Below are 13,115 nucleotides of genomic sequence, written 5' to 3'. Positions count from 1 at the left end.
CCCCCACTCACACTCTGCCTCTCTCTCTCTCTCAAAAAATAAGCATTAAAAAAAATAATAATAATAGTCATGATTAATACTTATACTACTAAATTTCAAGAACCCAAACTGCTTCCTCAAGGGCTTCCTTCTGAGCAATGATCACATTAAAAAGGCAAGTAAAGCCCAATAACGTGTAGTTTATACGTATGCTGACCTCATTCATTCTCAGAAGCCTGTACAACAGGTCTGCAGTTCTCAACATGTATCTCAACACATATTCCCAGTCATATCGTTTTACACAGACTGCAAATTATTTTCTTTGCGATCTCATCATTTATTGCTTCACAAATTTTTCTCCAGATTTCTTCCAAAATAAAGCCAGCTAGACCATTGTTTTCCACATTTTATTTGGAGTTGTGATAGAAATACACATAACATAAAATTTGCCATCTGTATTAGTTTTCTAGGGCTGCCATAACAAATACCACAGACTGGATGGCTTAAATAACAGAAATTTTCATTTATCACAATTGTGGAGGTTAGGAAGTCCAAGATTAAGGTGTCAGTAGATTTGATTTCTCCTGAGGCCTCTCTTCTTTGCTTGCATATGGCCACTTTCTGTTTCCTCACATGGTTTCTGTTCTATGTGCACACATCTCTGGAATGTCTCTGTGTCCAAATTTCTTCTTCTAAGGATACGAATCAGAATGGATTGGGCCTACCCTAAGGGTTTTGTTTTAACTTAATCACCTCTTTAAAGGCCCTATCTCCAAATATGGTCACATTCTGAGATACTGGGAAACTAGGGTTCAACACATTAGGTTGGGGGGCAAGGGGACACAATTCAGCCCATAATACCATTTTAACCATTACTGACTGCAGACTTCAGTAGAGTTAAGTCAATTCACAGTGTTGTGCAACCCATCTCCAGAATGCTTTTCATCTTTGAAGCCTAAAATTTTATATCCATCATACAAAAACTCCTCATTCCCCCCTTTTCTCAGTCCCTGGCAACTACCATTCTACTTTCTGTCTGTGTGAATTTGACTATTCTAGGTACTTCATTTAAGTAGAAACATATAGTATTGTCTTTTGACAACTGGATAATTTCACTTAGCGTAATGTCCTCCAGGTTCATCCATGTTGTAGCTTGTGTCAGAATCTCTTCCTTTTTATGGCTGAATAATATTCCATTCTATGTATATATCACATTTTATTTACTCCTTTACTAGTCAGTGGTCACCTGGGTTGTTTCCACCTCAGCTATTGTGAATAATACCGCATTAATATGGGTGGACCGCTATCTCTTTAAGATCCTGCTTTCAATTCCTTTGGGTATATACCTAGAAGTGGAATATCTGGATCGTATGGAAATTCTATCTTTAAGTTTTTGAGGACCCACCATATGTTTTCCATAATGGTGGCACCATTTTACATTCCCGCCAATAGAGCACAGGCACCACCAATTTTTTCCAATTCCTTCCTAATCATTCTTCTTTTCTGTTTGCTTGGTTTTTGTCTTGGGTTTTCTTTTTTGCAGTAATTATCCTAATGGATGCTTGATTTGCAGTCCCCCTAATAACTAATGATGTTGAGCACCTTTTCATGTGCTTGTTGGCCATTTGCATATCTTCTTTGGAGAAATGCTTCTTTGAGTCCTTTGCCCTTTCTGAATCAGGCTAAATATTCTGTTTTGTTTTGTTTTAATTTTATTTATTTTGAGATACATTGTGAGTGGGGGGAGAGGCAGAGAGAGAGAGAGAATCCAAGCAGGCTCTGCACCATCAGCATAGAGCCCAGTGCACGGTTCCACCCCATGAACCGTGAAATCATGACCTGAGCTGAAATCAAGAGTCAGATGTTTAACGAACTGAGCCACCCAGGTGCACCTAAATATTCTTTTTACTGTGACCAACAGTAAGAAATAAATGTCAGCCAGTGTGAATTTAGGTGTGTGAGCACACAAGTGCAGACACACACACACCCTTGCTGCATTAGATTCATCCTAATATTTTCTATGCTGTTTCTCTTTTAAAATGCTGGTCACCATCCACTAAACTGTTTTTACAACTTACTAATGGATTGCAACCTAAAACTTGAAAAACAGCTAGACTCTACATTTCTCCACCTCTAAATAGTTCTTTCTTTTGCATGTAGTGTGCTGAATATCTTCTCTCTGTCCTGCATGTGTATCCTTCACTCTTCTCCAACCAATTGTGTTCCCTACGGGGCTGACCTTCGTGAACCACAACAGTGGACTCCTGTGACCTCCGACTTCCTGTTAGATTTGGCCAATAGAAGTACCTCCAGGAGAACAGGAGGAAAGAAATTTGGAGCATATATTACCCTGGCTCCCCGCCCCCCTCCCCCCGGCCCCCGCCACTCCTCATAGTTAGCCTGTCTGGGTTTAAATAACTGTTACTTATTTCTGTTGTCTTTAGGCCTCATGAAGATGACAAACCCCATTGTGAATAGCTCCCCAATCCATCACTACCCCTTTTGGGTCCCCAAACCTGGTCCATACCTTCATAAATAATCTCTTTCTTAAATTCTCCTCAAATTCTCCTGTTGAAGTGTGCCGTTCCTTTCTTGCCAGGGCCCTCACTGCTTAAATATAGTTGTTCATATACTATCCTCTCTGCTTTTCTTTACACTTGAAATTTTTAAAAATAAAAAAGTAAAAAGAGAGGTTAGTTACAAGGAACCATTCCAAAGTAGAGATGGTCCTTGACTTACTATGGTTCAGCTTATGAATTTTCGACTTCACGTGGTGTAAAAGCAATACTCATTCAGTAGACACTGTACTTTGAATTTTGATCTTTTCCCAGGCCAGTGGTATTTAGTATGATTCCCTCCCGTGATACTGGGCAACAGCAGTGAGCCACACCTTCTGGTCAGCCCCATGATCACAAGAGTTAACAACTTACACTCTTGCAACCATTTTGTACCCATACAGCCATTCTGGTTTTCACTTTCAGTACAGTGTTAAATAAATTACGCGAAATATTCAATAATTTTTTTTTATATAAAATAGGCTTTGTGTTAGATTATTTTGCCCGACTGTAGGCTAATGAAGTATTCTGAGTACATTCAAGGGAAGCAAGGCTAAGCTGTGATGTTCAGTAGATTACCGTTCAGTAGGTTAGATGTATTAAATGCATTTCCGACACAATATTTTCAACTTATGATTGGTTTCTTGGGCCATGACCCCTTGTAAGTTGAGGAAGATCTGCAACTAGGAGTGATGCAGGTACAGTTGGTCCTTCAGCAAGATCTTCACTCTGCTTTGGTCACTTGGCTTGCTTCCAACCTGTGCTCACAAAATTTCAGACATCTTGCTGTTTTTTCTGCTTTGTGTTTCTCCACTAAGTCTCACTACCTGCTCATTTTCCCCAAATTTACTGGCCACTGACTTCTACTAACCAATTTTGTTGCATTTCCCCCTTCCATAAAATAGAGGCCCTTCTGACTATAAGGGTCTATGCAACCAGAGATATTAAAGGTGATTAACGAAGGGAATATGAATTATACCTTAAAATGCCTCCTCTTTTTCCCCTCCACTCATGATAAAAAATTTCTCTTGGTATTATCTCTTTCATTGAAAAAAAATTTTTGTTCGTTTCCATACAAAACTAGTGTTACTTGTTTCTAGACTTGTTCTTCCTGACGTAGAGCAGGACAGAAAAAAAATAGTAATTAAATATGTCATTTTCAAGTACATTTTTATCTTACGGGTATAAAGTAGATCCATAAGAGAAATGATCTTGCATCCACCACCTTCCAGACTTAAAATTCAGTAAGAGGACCGATGCCCACAGAAGTAACAGTGGCAAGCACAGGAAGACAAATGACAACAGAAATAGTGATAGAATGACAGAGCTCGGACACTGGTCTTGAAAAAAGCAAGGAAGAACAAGAAGAGGTATCTGATTTTTATTGGAGAGGTTTTTCTTGGTTCCTCCTATCCAACTCCTTTCCCCTTATTGAGCCCAGGGTCTTTATAGTGCTCTCACATTTTTAAAAGAGCACTATCTTTTTCTCTTTCATTTCGCTTGTCTATTAAGACCTTTAGAGGGGTGGAAACCCTTGATGGTACTAGTCACACAGCAATAACCTCAGGCAGACTTTGATTTTAGTAGGGAAGTGATTTATAATTGTCTCCGTACTCATTTTTGTTGTTTACAGGAGATAAATCCAACTAGCTGTACATCTCTTTAGTTTAACATGACATCCCAGTTAAATATAAAAACTTCCTTAAAATACACTGCCATGATAGAACATGCAAAATACAGGTGTTGAATCTCCTCTTTTTCCTGAAATCTTAGTTCTTGAACAGCAAAGATTTTCTATGTGGAAATTGAGTTGCCTATTGAGCACTTATTATCAGCCAGACACAGTTTTAGAGCCTTGGAGAAGCAATGGTGAGCAAACTAAAACTCTGACCTCAAGAAATGTATAACCAGTCAGGGGAGAGAGGTAAACGGAGAAGCAGATACCATACAGTGTGTGGTACCTGCCACCATAAGGGTATGCAAGGTTCTGTGGAAAAACGAAAATTGTATCTAATCAGACAAAGTGGCCCAGACAAGGATTCTTAGAATAATGTTATCTATTCAGATGAGAAGATATAGACCACTGATATTTAGTGACTGTTTTCTAGAGCCCAGACGTGGTTCTAACTTATACTCGTTTAATCTTCGTAATAACCCCAACAAGCAGATACTGCTACCAACATCACCATTATCATCATCACCATCAAAGCCCAGGAAATGGAGAGCCAGGATTCCAATTCAGGCAGTATCATTTCAGAGCCCGTGCTCTTAACTAACAACACAAAATAGCCTTCCAGGAGATAAGGGAATAACATGAGCAAAGACCCAGAGGGTGAGAAAGCATGTTCCATTTGAGGAGTTGAAATTAGAAATTCCATAAGGCTCAACAAAGAGTACAAACATAATAAGAGGAGGAGAGAGGGGACTGGAGATGCAGTCAGGGGTCAAATCATGAACGGCCATTAAGGAGACCGGACTTAACCTGAAGGCATTGGGGAGCCATTAAAGAGTTTCAACAGAGAAATGTTAAGGCCAGACTCACATTTCAGAAAATCACTCTAAGGGTGGTTTGAAAAATGGATTGAAGGGAATCAAGACCTGAGGCAGGAAGATCCATTAGGACATTTTTGCACAAGTCCATGAGAAAGGTAACAGCAGCCTAAATAAGGAGTGATGGGGCTGGGGGAGCGGGCAGAATGGAGACATGTTGGAGAGAGAGAACAGACAAAAACTGGTGGTTAATTGACTGCGGGCACTGAGAGGGAAGGCAAAATTGGGATGAGAATGCTCTAGCCAGAGGATGGGTGACAGTGCCATCTGAGGTGAGGGAACACAAACCCAGCGAGTAGAGCTCCTGAGTTCTGGTAGTGGCACACCGACTCTAAGTGGCCGTCAGAGCACCAGGCAGGATGGTCCAATAGATCTTCACATCCAACCACCAAGAGTGAGAGCTGAACTAGAATTGCTCATGTGATGAGAATTCCTGGTCTGCATATTAACCACGATTATGGGTGAACAGACCCAAGGACACAGATGTCATGAGAGGTGAAGAGGACCTAAAGCGGAAAAGAGATAGCATCATCATGTAAGGGCCATCGAGAGACGGGGAACTCAGAAATGAAGCTGAGAAGCCACTGCCAGAAAGGCAGTGGAAAAGTCACAGAACATACAGTCCCAGAAGCCCAGGGAAGAGAGCTCAGAACAAAGATCGGTGAGACTGTTTTGTGGGAACCATCACAAACATCCTTCTGTTCCAGTAAATAAATAAATAAATAAATAAATAAATTCCTCATGCTCAGAATTTGATAGACTTAAAACATTCTATTATTATAGGAATTATATTGGCAGGACAACTCAAGAGAATGTTTGGCTCTAGGGAGATACTTCTGTCTCCTTAGTGTGTGATCCCTGTAGCCTTTGTTGCCACTGACATTCATTAACTTAAAAAATCATTAATCAGTCCTAGACTTTCTATTTTCCTGGTCCCGTCTAATATCAACAACAGGAGAGAAATGATCTGTTGCATATTTCAAATAGGTTGATCATAATGTTATCTATAGGAAACTGAAGAAAAAATATCAATGATGTTTCATATAGATTTTAGACTTTTCCATTCTATTATCAATGTTACTGTAGCTGTTTCAGTCCCAAAGGATGACTGATTAGGTTTAGTTATACAAATCGAATCTTTGATGCCTTCAAATCTCTTTTGAAATAGAAGTACTGTAGTAGCTGGGTAGGGAACAATCTGGTTGACAATTCTGCCATTAAGTTACTGAACATTAAGACATTTTGTTGAGGTGTATTCTATACTAAAAATAGAAGTATCAAACTGCATCAATTATACACACCCGTTCTCAACTGCCATTGAATAACCCTGATGGCTGTTTCCTGGAGAAGAAAGAGAGATGATAAATACCTCTTCTTTCCGTTACTGGAAATACTTTTCATTATTTGAAAAGAGGAGTCAATACTTGTATTTTGTAAATTACGGAGAATAAAAATCATCTTAGGTAAAGTTTGTTGAGAGAGTTCAGTATAAACTTATTAATTTGTCAAAATATGTTGAGAACTTGGAAACAGGTTGTGAGAGAAGCATTTTCAATAGTTTATCGTGATTTGCTGGGCATCCCAAGCAGCCCTACGAGAGTTAGGGTAGAATGTAGGAAAACAGGAAAGCTGGAAGGCGAGAAGATGTGACTGGCCTCTCTTCTCTTCTTCTTTCGTTTACATCCTAGTTCATTTTTTTCCAGTTCCAGGTATGTATTTTGGGTGACTCACATGCATCCTTTTTAATAATATATAATTTGTTGTGATGAACAGGAAATTTAATTCTAAACAGCAAAGGGAGGAATAGCTGAGACAGACTGGATGCTGCAACCCAGAGAAATGACAGGTTTTCTATGAAACAGGCAAATTGCATGTAATAAGGGAGAAATTCTGTAGGAAGATGGAATATTATTTGGTCATGCTAGAAGGACCAATTGTGTTTGCTATAAATTTAAATCTCTTAGCTGAGTTTTTAATTTGTGAAGCTTTCTGTAATAAAACCACAACATGTTTTTCCTTTAGTCCTCCACTTCCTGATCTCCCTTCATTCTGACTTTTCTCTTTCAAACTTATGCCTTCTTTTAGCCCTAATCTTCCTGTGACAGCAGCTTGTAAATTTCAAGCTCTTTCCATTCACATTTGCCACCCACCCTGCCATCAACACCTCACTCACTGATCCTTGGGTTTCCAGATCTGACCTGGCATAACCTTGAGGCAGGCTTCCATGATTGACAGCAGTTGCATTTATAGTATTCTTTCTCGGAGACAGGAAAAGACCAGAAGATTTGCAGTGGCAACTGCCAAGGAATTTTATGTAAAGGATTGTGGGTTATAGGAGCTTTTCTGACTTGTACAGAAACCAAAATTCAGGTCATTCCTAATACAGATAAGCCACACAGCATTCTGTGACCTTTCTGAGTTTTATTTATTTATTTATTTATTTATTTAGGTTTTGTTGTTTTCCTGCCTCTTCCAATCTGACTGGTATTGTCTGGTGTGGTGAGTGGTAAGAAAATGGTTGTGGAGGTAGGGGGCAGTCTTAATTCCATTCTCTGACTTCTCCCCTCCACCCAAACTTGCTGTTGCCTCTTCTGCCCTTCTCCTCTCCATCTTTCCCAATCCTTCTTCTGTCCTAGTTTCCTTTTACTATCTCTGTCCAATACTGAAAGGCAGGGGGTAAGCTCAGAACAAGAAGATGTGATTAGACTGAGTGGGGACACTATTCCGGGTCCTGCACACATAAACATATACACACCTTAACTTGCAAAGCTTAAATCACAGTTTCATGGAGGAAAAAAAAAAAAGTTACCTCTTTGTGGCATTTCAACCAGAACAAAAGTCACTGAAATACAACCTTTTCAAACTCAATTTGTTATCATTAACATTACCAGCCATATCAGTAATGTTGAAATATGACTAAACATTACAATGGATCCCAAGTGTTTTCAAATACCCTGCTGACAGAATACTGCCGGCCCTGTTGGTATTGCAAAGGACAGAGCCTACATCTGGGTAGATACAAATATTTTAGGTTATTCTCTTTGAAAATAAACATTTGACCAACAGCTCTAATTCTGATTGCGTATATGCCTTAAACTCTCTAATACTGACATAAATTTTTAGACTGCTATTTGACTAGACTCCCAGAGTTCCTTTTTCTTCTTTTTTTTTTCTCACCCTTTGGGTTACAAGGGCTCTTTTCGAGTCTACAAAAGATGTCCTTGTCTGTATAAAATCAGGAATACCAAGGGTCTTTCATCCTTCGACTGAAAGAATGGCTCCTGTTCAGTGATTAATGGAACTCTGAATTAGGAACTAGGGTCTCCAAGGGGTGCTGTTTTGTATTAACAAGGAAAAACGCGAAAGTGGAAGGTAAAACTGTATTTTCTCAGCACCGAAATGTATTTCCCCTTTGTCCTTATTATAATCAAGAAAAAGATAATTATTTCATTTTTGCATATGTTTTAAGATTTTGCCCTTAACTTGTAAATGCTGTCCTTCGGGTAATCGTCATTTCACTTACTAAGTAAACAAGAAAAAGAAAACAGAGACACCTGTCAGGCAAGAGGACAAATATCATGGGAGGGGCGTGCAAAATTGAGAACTCTTAAGGCATTTTTCACAATACTCTTCTGGCTTAAATCACTCTTGCTACTCCTGGACAATAGTTCCTTGAAAACCAGGATAGCTTGGATTCCTAAGCTGGGTATACTGTTTACTCTGAACCTTTTTTGCATTTCTAAATTTCACCTCTCATCACAAAACCACTAGGGCATGACATTCTATTATTCTATTTCTGGAATAGTGAACAAGTATTCCATTTCTGATTAAGTCACATGATTTTATTTTTTTAATTTTTTAGTGTTTATTTATTTTTGAAAGGGAGAGAGACAGAGCATAAGTGAGGGAGGGGCAGAGAGAGAGAGACACAGAATCGTAAGCAGGCTCAAGGCTCTGAGGTGTCAGCACAGAGACTGATGAGGGGCTCAAACTCAAGAACCATGAGATCATGACCCAAGCTGAAGTCGGAGGCATAACCGACTGAGCCACCCAGGTGCCCCTGGATCACCTGATTTTAACCGAAGTCTTTTGGGAGGGGTGTAAAATCAGCTCACTTGATTTCAAAATTCTGTCCCATTTTTTTTCCTTTTCAGCATCAGATTAGAATCCTCCATTTTGTCCCTCTCATTGGCAAAGCACAAATGTGGCAGGGGACTGTGTGGTTGCCAGGGTGACCCCAAGGACCAGTTACAGCACATATGATTCTACAAATGGAAGTTCCTCAGTCAGACTCAATGGCAGGAAAGAAAATTTGCGAACTTGCCCAGGGCCAAGCTGGTGTAAAGTTACAAATAAATGTTCAGAATTAACCACCTCCTGTTACTCCTAAGGTACAAAAATAACTCCATGAAAAGAATTTTTATTTTTCTATAATCTTGTTCAGTAATTTTTCTCTTTTCCTTAAAACACACACACACACACACACACACACACATTTATAGTTATAGGAGAAAGAACATTCTTTGCTTTGAGGGGCATTCATAACAGATTTGATTAATATATGCAGTAGACTATGTACATGCTTAATTGCAAGAGGGTTCAAAAGTTTCCATTTTTAATTATCAAAGGATGAGAATCAGCAACAAGTTAGCCTGAAGCTCTAGAGTTGCCCCTTCACATCAGTGGGCCCAAGACTGACTTGCAGGATCTTCTGTTAATATTTTGACTCTATGACTTTAAGTTTCTACGGATACCATATTTTTTAAGCTGCCATCAGGACAGTCACTGGCTGGAAACACAAGAGCGAAAGAGGGGAGATGATCACCTTACACTGGGCAATCTGGTTCTCATGTTTCCTTTGAAGAACTACATTCTGCTTTTGGCTTTTTCTGGAATTTTGCGCAGGTTTGTTCTGATTCTATACCTCCCTAAAGCAGAAGTTTAAAAAAAAATGTATTTGTCAATTAGGGTATATTAGGTTTTTTTCACTTTATATATTTGACAAGTGGCGTTTCAACATAAACTAAATGACTCTTTCAATATCATTTAGATTAATTTCAGTGATACTTAGGTAAGTAATTCTTCTGCTTGAGAGAAACTTGATAACAGCCTAATCAAATCATTGCATATTTTCAAGCTCAACAAAAGTTTACTGAACATGTCAAGATTTTACAAAATCTATATGTTCAATTGCTATCTGGAGTGGTAAGCATTTTTTATTAAATATAAATTGATTATTAAACATTTTTTTCAAGGTGTTGAGAGTCATTATTTCCTTTTTGACAGCTTTGCTTAAGATTAAAGAGATACTTCAATTTACCAAGTACTGTCAGGTGTAATAATCTGCTTGGTAAATATATATATGTCAAGGTCAACTTGATAATCTTCATTCACTATCACAACCATAAAAATTTATGAAGACAGTTGAGGGTGTTTAGAGAAAGATTACTGTCTGAAACTCCCCAGTCATAATATCTGAATTCAAAAATAGTTTATTCCAAGACCCATAGCAACTTCAAGAAGTCCAGTGTTCTGGTGTGATATCAAGGATTTTCTCATTGACATTCTGTCACATTCTATTTGGAAAAAACTAAAACAAGAAAATGGCATTAAAAGTAGAATGAAAATAATTTGACAGATGTTTCTTGTTTCAGTTTGGACAGTTGGCATTAGAGATAAACATTCATAATCTTTCTCTTCTTGTTTGACAAATCCTAAGATATGTTGCTTCACACACCAAATTCTGGTGCTTACGAATTTTCAGAAGTATGACCAGATCTTTCCGTTCACCCTCAGACTACAAACACATTTGTCCATTCTGTCCACTTCATAGGCAAAGTATTGATACATATCAGATTTACTGCCACAGGTTTATCCCCATTTAATCTCAGTCCCATCATTGTCTTCTCTGCAGTATACTTCCCCACCGACTGTACCATCTATCTACACCTAAGTAACTTGCTCAATAAAAACTACTACCACTTCCCCTCCAGGTGACTGGTTAGGGTGGAAACACGTTTAGTATGAAGTATTTAGTTTAGTGTGGAAATATCTCCCTAAAATGTCCAGATCCTGAAACCACCCACACCAATAGGATGAATGACTCACAATATAAGTGCCTGTCAAACTTCTCTTCCAGAATTACTCCAAGATTTCAATGTTATACTTATCTTTTAATAAATATCTGTATTGTAGTAAATTGAAATTATCTTCGAGTTGCTAGGTTCATTTGGTTGTATTCCTCATCCCAGTTGATCACACTTTAATGTTCCTTCTGAATATGTCTGATGTTTTTTGGTTTTTTTTTTAATTTTTTTAATGTTTATTTATTTTTGAGACAGAGAGAGATAAAGCATGAACGGGGGAGGGTCAGAGAGAGGGAGACACAGAATCTGAAACAGGCTCCAGGCTCTGAGCTGTCAGCACAGAGCCCGACGCGGGGCTCGAACTCACGGACGGCGAGATCATGACCTGAGCCGAAGTCGGACGCTTAACTGTATGTCTGATGTTTTTAAATCCATATCTAGACAGTAACCCCTGAAGAGCTTCTTTCTGATGCCGCCTAACACCTTCCATGTTCATTAGGGCTACACAGTATAAAGAAAGAATGGACACAGGACCGTACTTCCAGGGTTTAGCTATTTTCAGAGTCAATGACAATTATATCTCAAAGGGTTTTCCAGGAGGAAGCACTAATAAATGAAAAATTAAGTCCTTGGAGAACCTAAGAATGGTATGTATGTATTTATCAACATAAAATATAATTATTTTGCATACATCTCAATCATCTGGCCTCTAAAATTCATTTCCAAAAATAATTATTAGTGGTTCTGTAAGAATAATGGCCATTCTCTTAAGAATCCATTATTCAGGGGCCCCTGGGTGGCTCAGTCGGTTAAGCATCCGACTTCGGCTCAGGTCATGATCTCACGGTCCGTGAGTTCGAGCCCCGCGTCGGGCTCTGTGCTGACAGCTCAGAGCACGGAGCCTGCTTCCAGTTCTGTCTCTCCCTCTCTCTCTCTGCCCCTCCCTCACTTGTAGTCTGCCTCTCTCAAAAATAAATAAACGTTAAAGAAATCTTTGAAAAAAAAAAAAAAGAATCCATTATTCAGACCTATTGATTTGGAATTCTTACAGTTTTTAAAAATTATTTGCTTATTCACCCATGGGAAGTGGCTATTCTTGTAATGTCTCCTGTACTTCCTAGGTGACTAAAGTCTATTTTTTATTTTTCTTACTAGAGACACAATTTTTTAAAGGAGTTATTCTGTTTATTGTATCTCCTTCATTTATAAGTAGATTAATTTCTCTCTATGGTATCTTTTTAAAATTGATACATTGACATTGTATGAATCTATCTTTTCTCTCTATCCTTGTTTCTGGAAGCCACTCTTATTTTTTCCATGCTTTTACCTGTAGGTCTTAGACATATATATATTTAAAATATTATCCTTTACAATTCTAGTATATTTTTCCTTTGGACATAGGTACATAAGCTTTCTTTTATGAGAACAGACTGAATGCTTTGTTTTTATAGTATGAAAAGGGAGTCCCATAGATGGGCTTTAAGAGGTTCCAGAAGCCCTTTGAAACTTTACACAAAACCTGTACATGTTCATTTGCAGAAAGAAAAAAATCCACTTCAGAAATTCTCAGAGGATTTAGGGAGATGAAAGAATAACAAACTTCTGGTGTAGACAGTCCACAGTCCACAAGGACTCCATGTACACCAGCCCACACAGCTCTACCAGCCTTGAACCTTCTGCTCTCTCCAGGTGGTGGCTACATTTCCCTCAACTAAGAACTGAGGAAAGACTGACCCAGAAAGACCCTCACTCATACACATGTTGAGGCTTAACTGATTACTAGTTCCTAATATAGGAATATATAGGAATAATTAGTATATCTAATTTACCCAGCTCCTCAGGAATGTGGGCTTCTCATGAACAACGACCAGTCCCACTTCTGTAGCCAGGGCAAAGGGAGATCGTTTTTGGCATTCTAAATTAGAACTCAAGTGTTTTCTTATTC

Source organism: Panthera pardus, unplaced genomic scaffold (assembly GCF_024362965.1).
Source record: "Panthera pardus isolate Hobbes unplaced genomic scaffold, ASM2436296v1 HiC_scaffold_2, whole genome shotgun sequence".
In the NCBI taxonomy this organism is placed as follows: Eukaryota; Metazoa; Chordata; class Mammalia; order Carnivora; family Felidae; genus Panthera; species Panthera pardus.
This window is presented reverse-complemented; position numbering follows the sequence as displayed.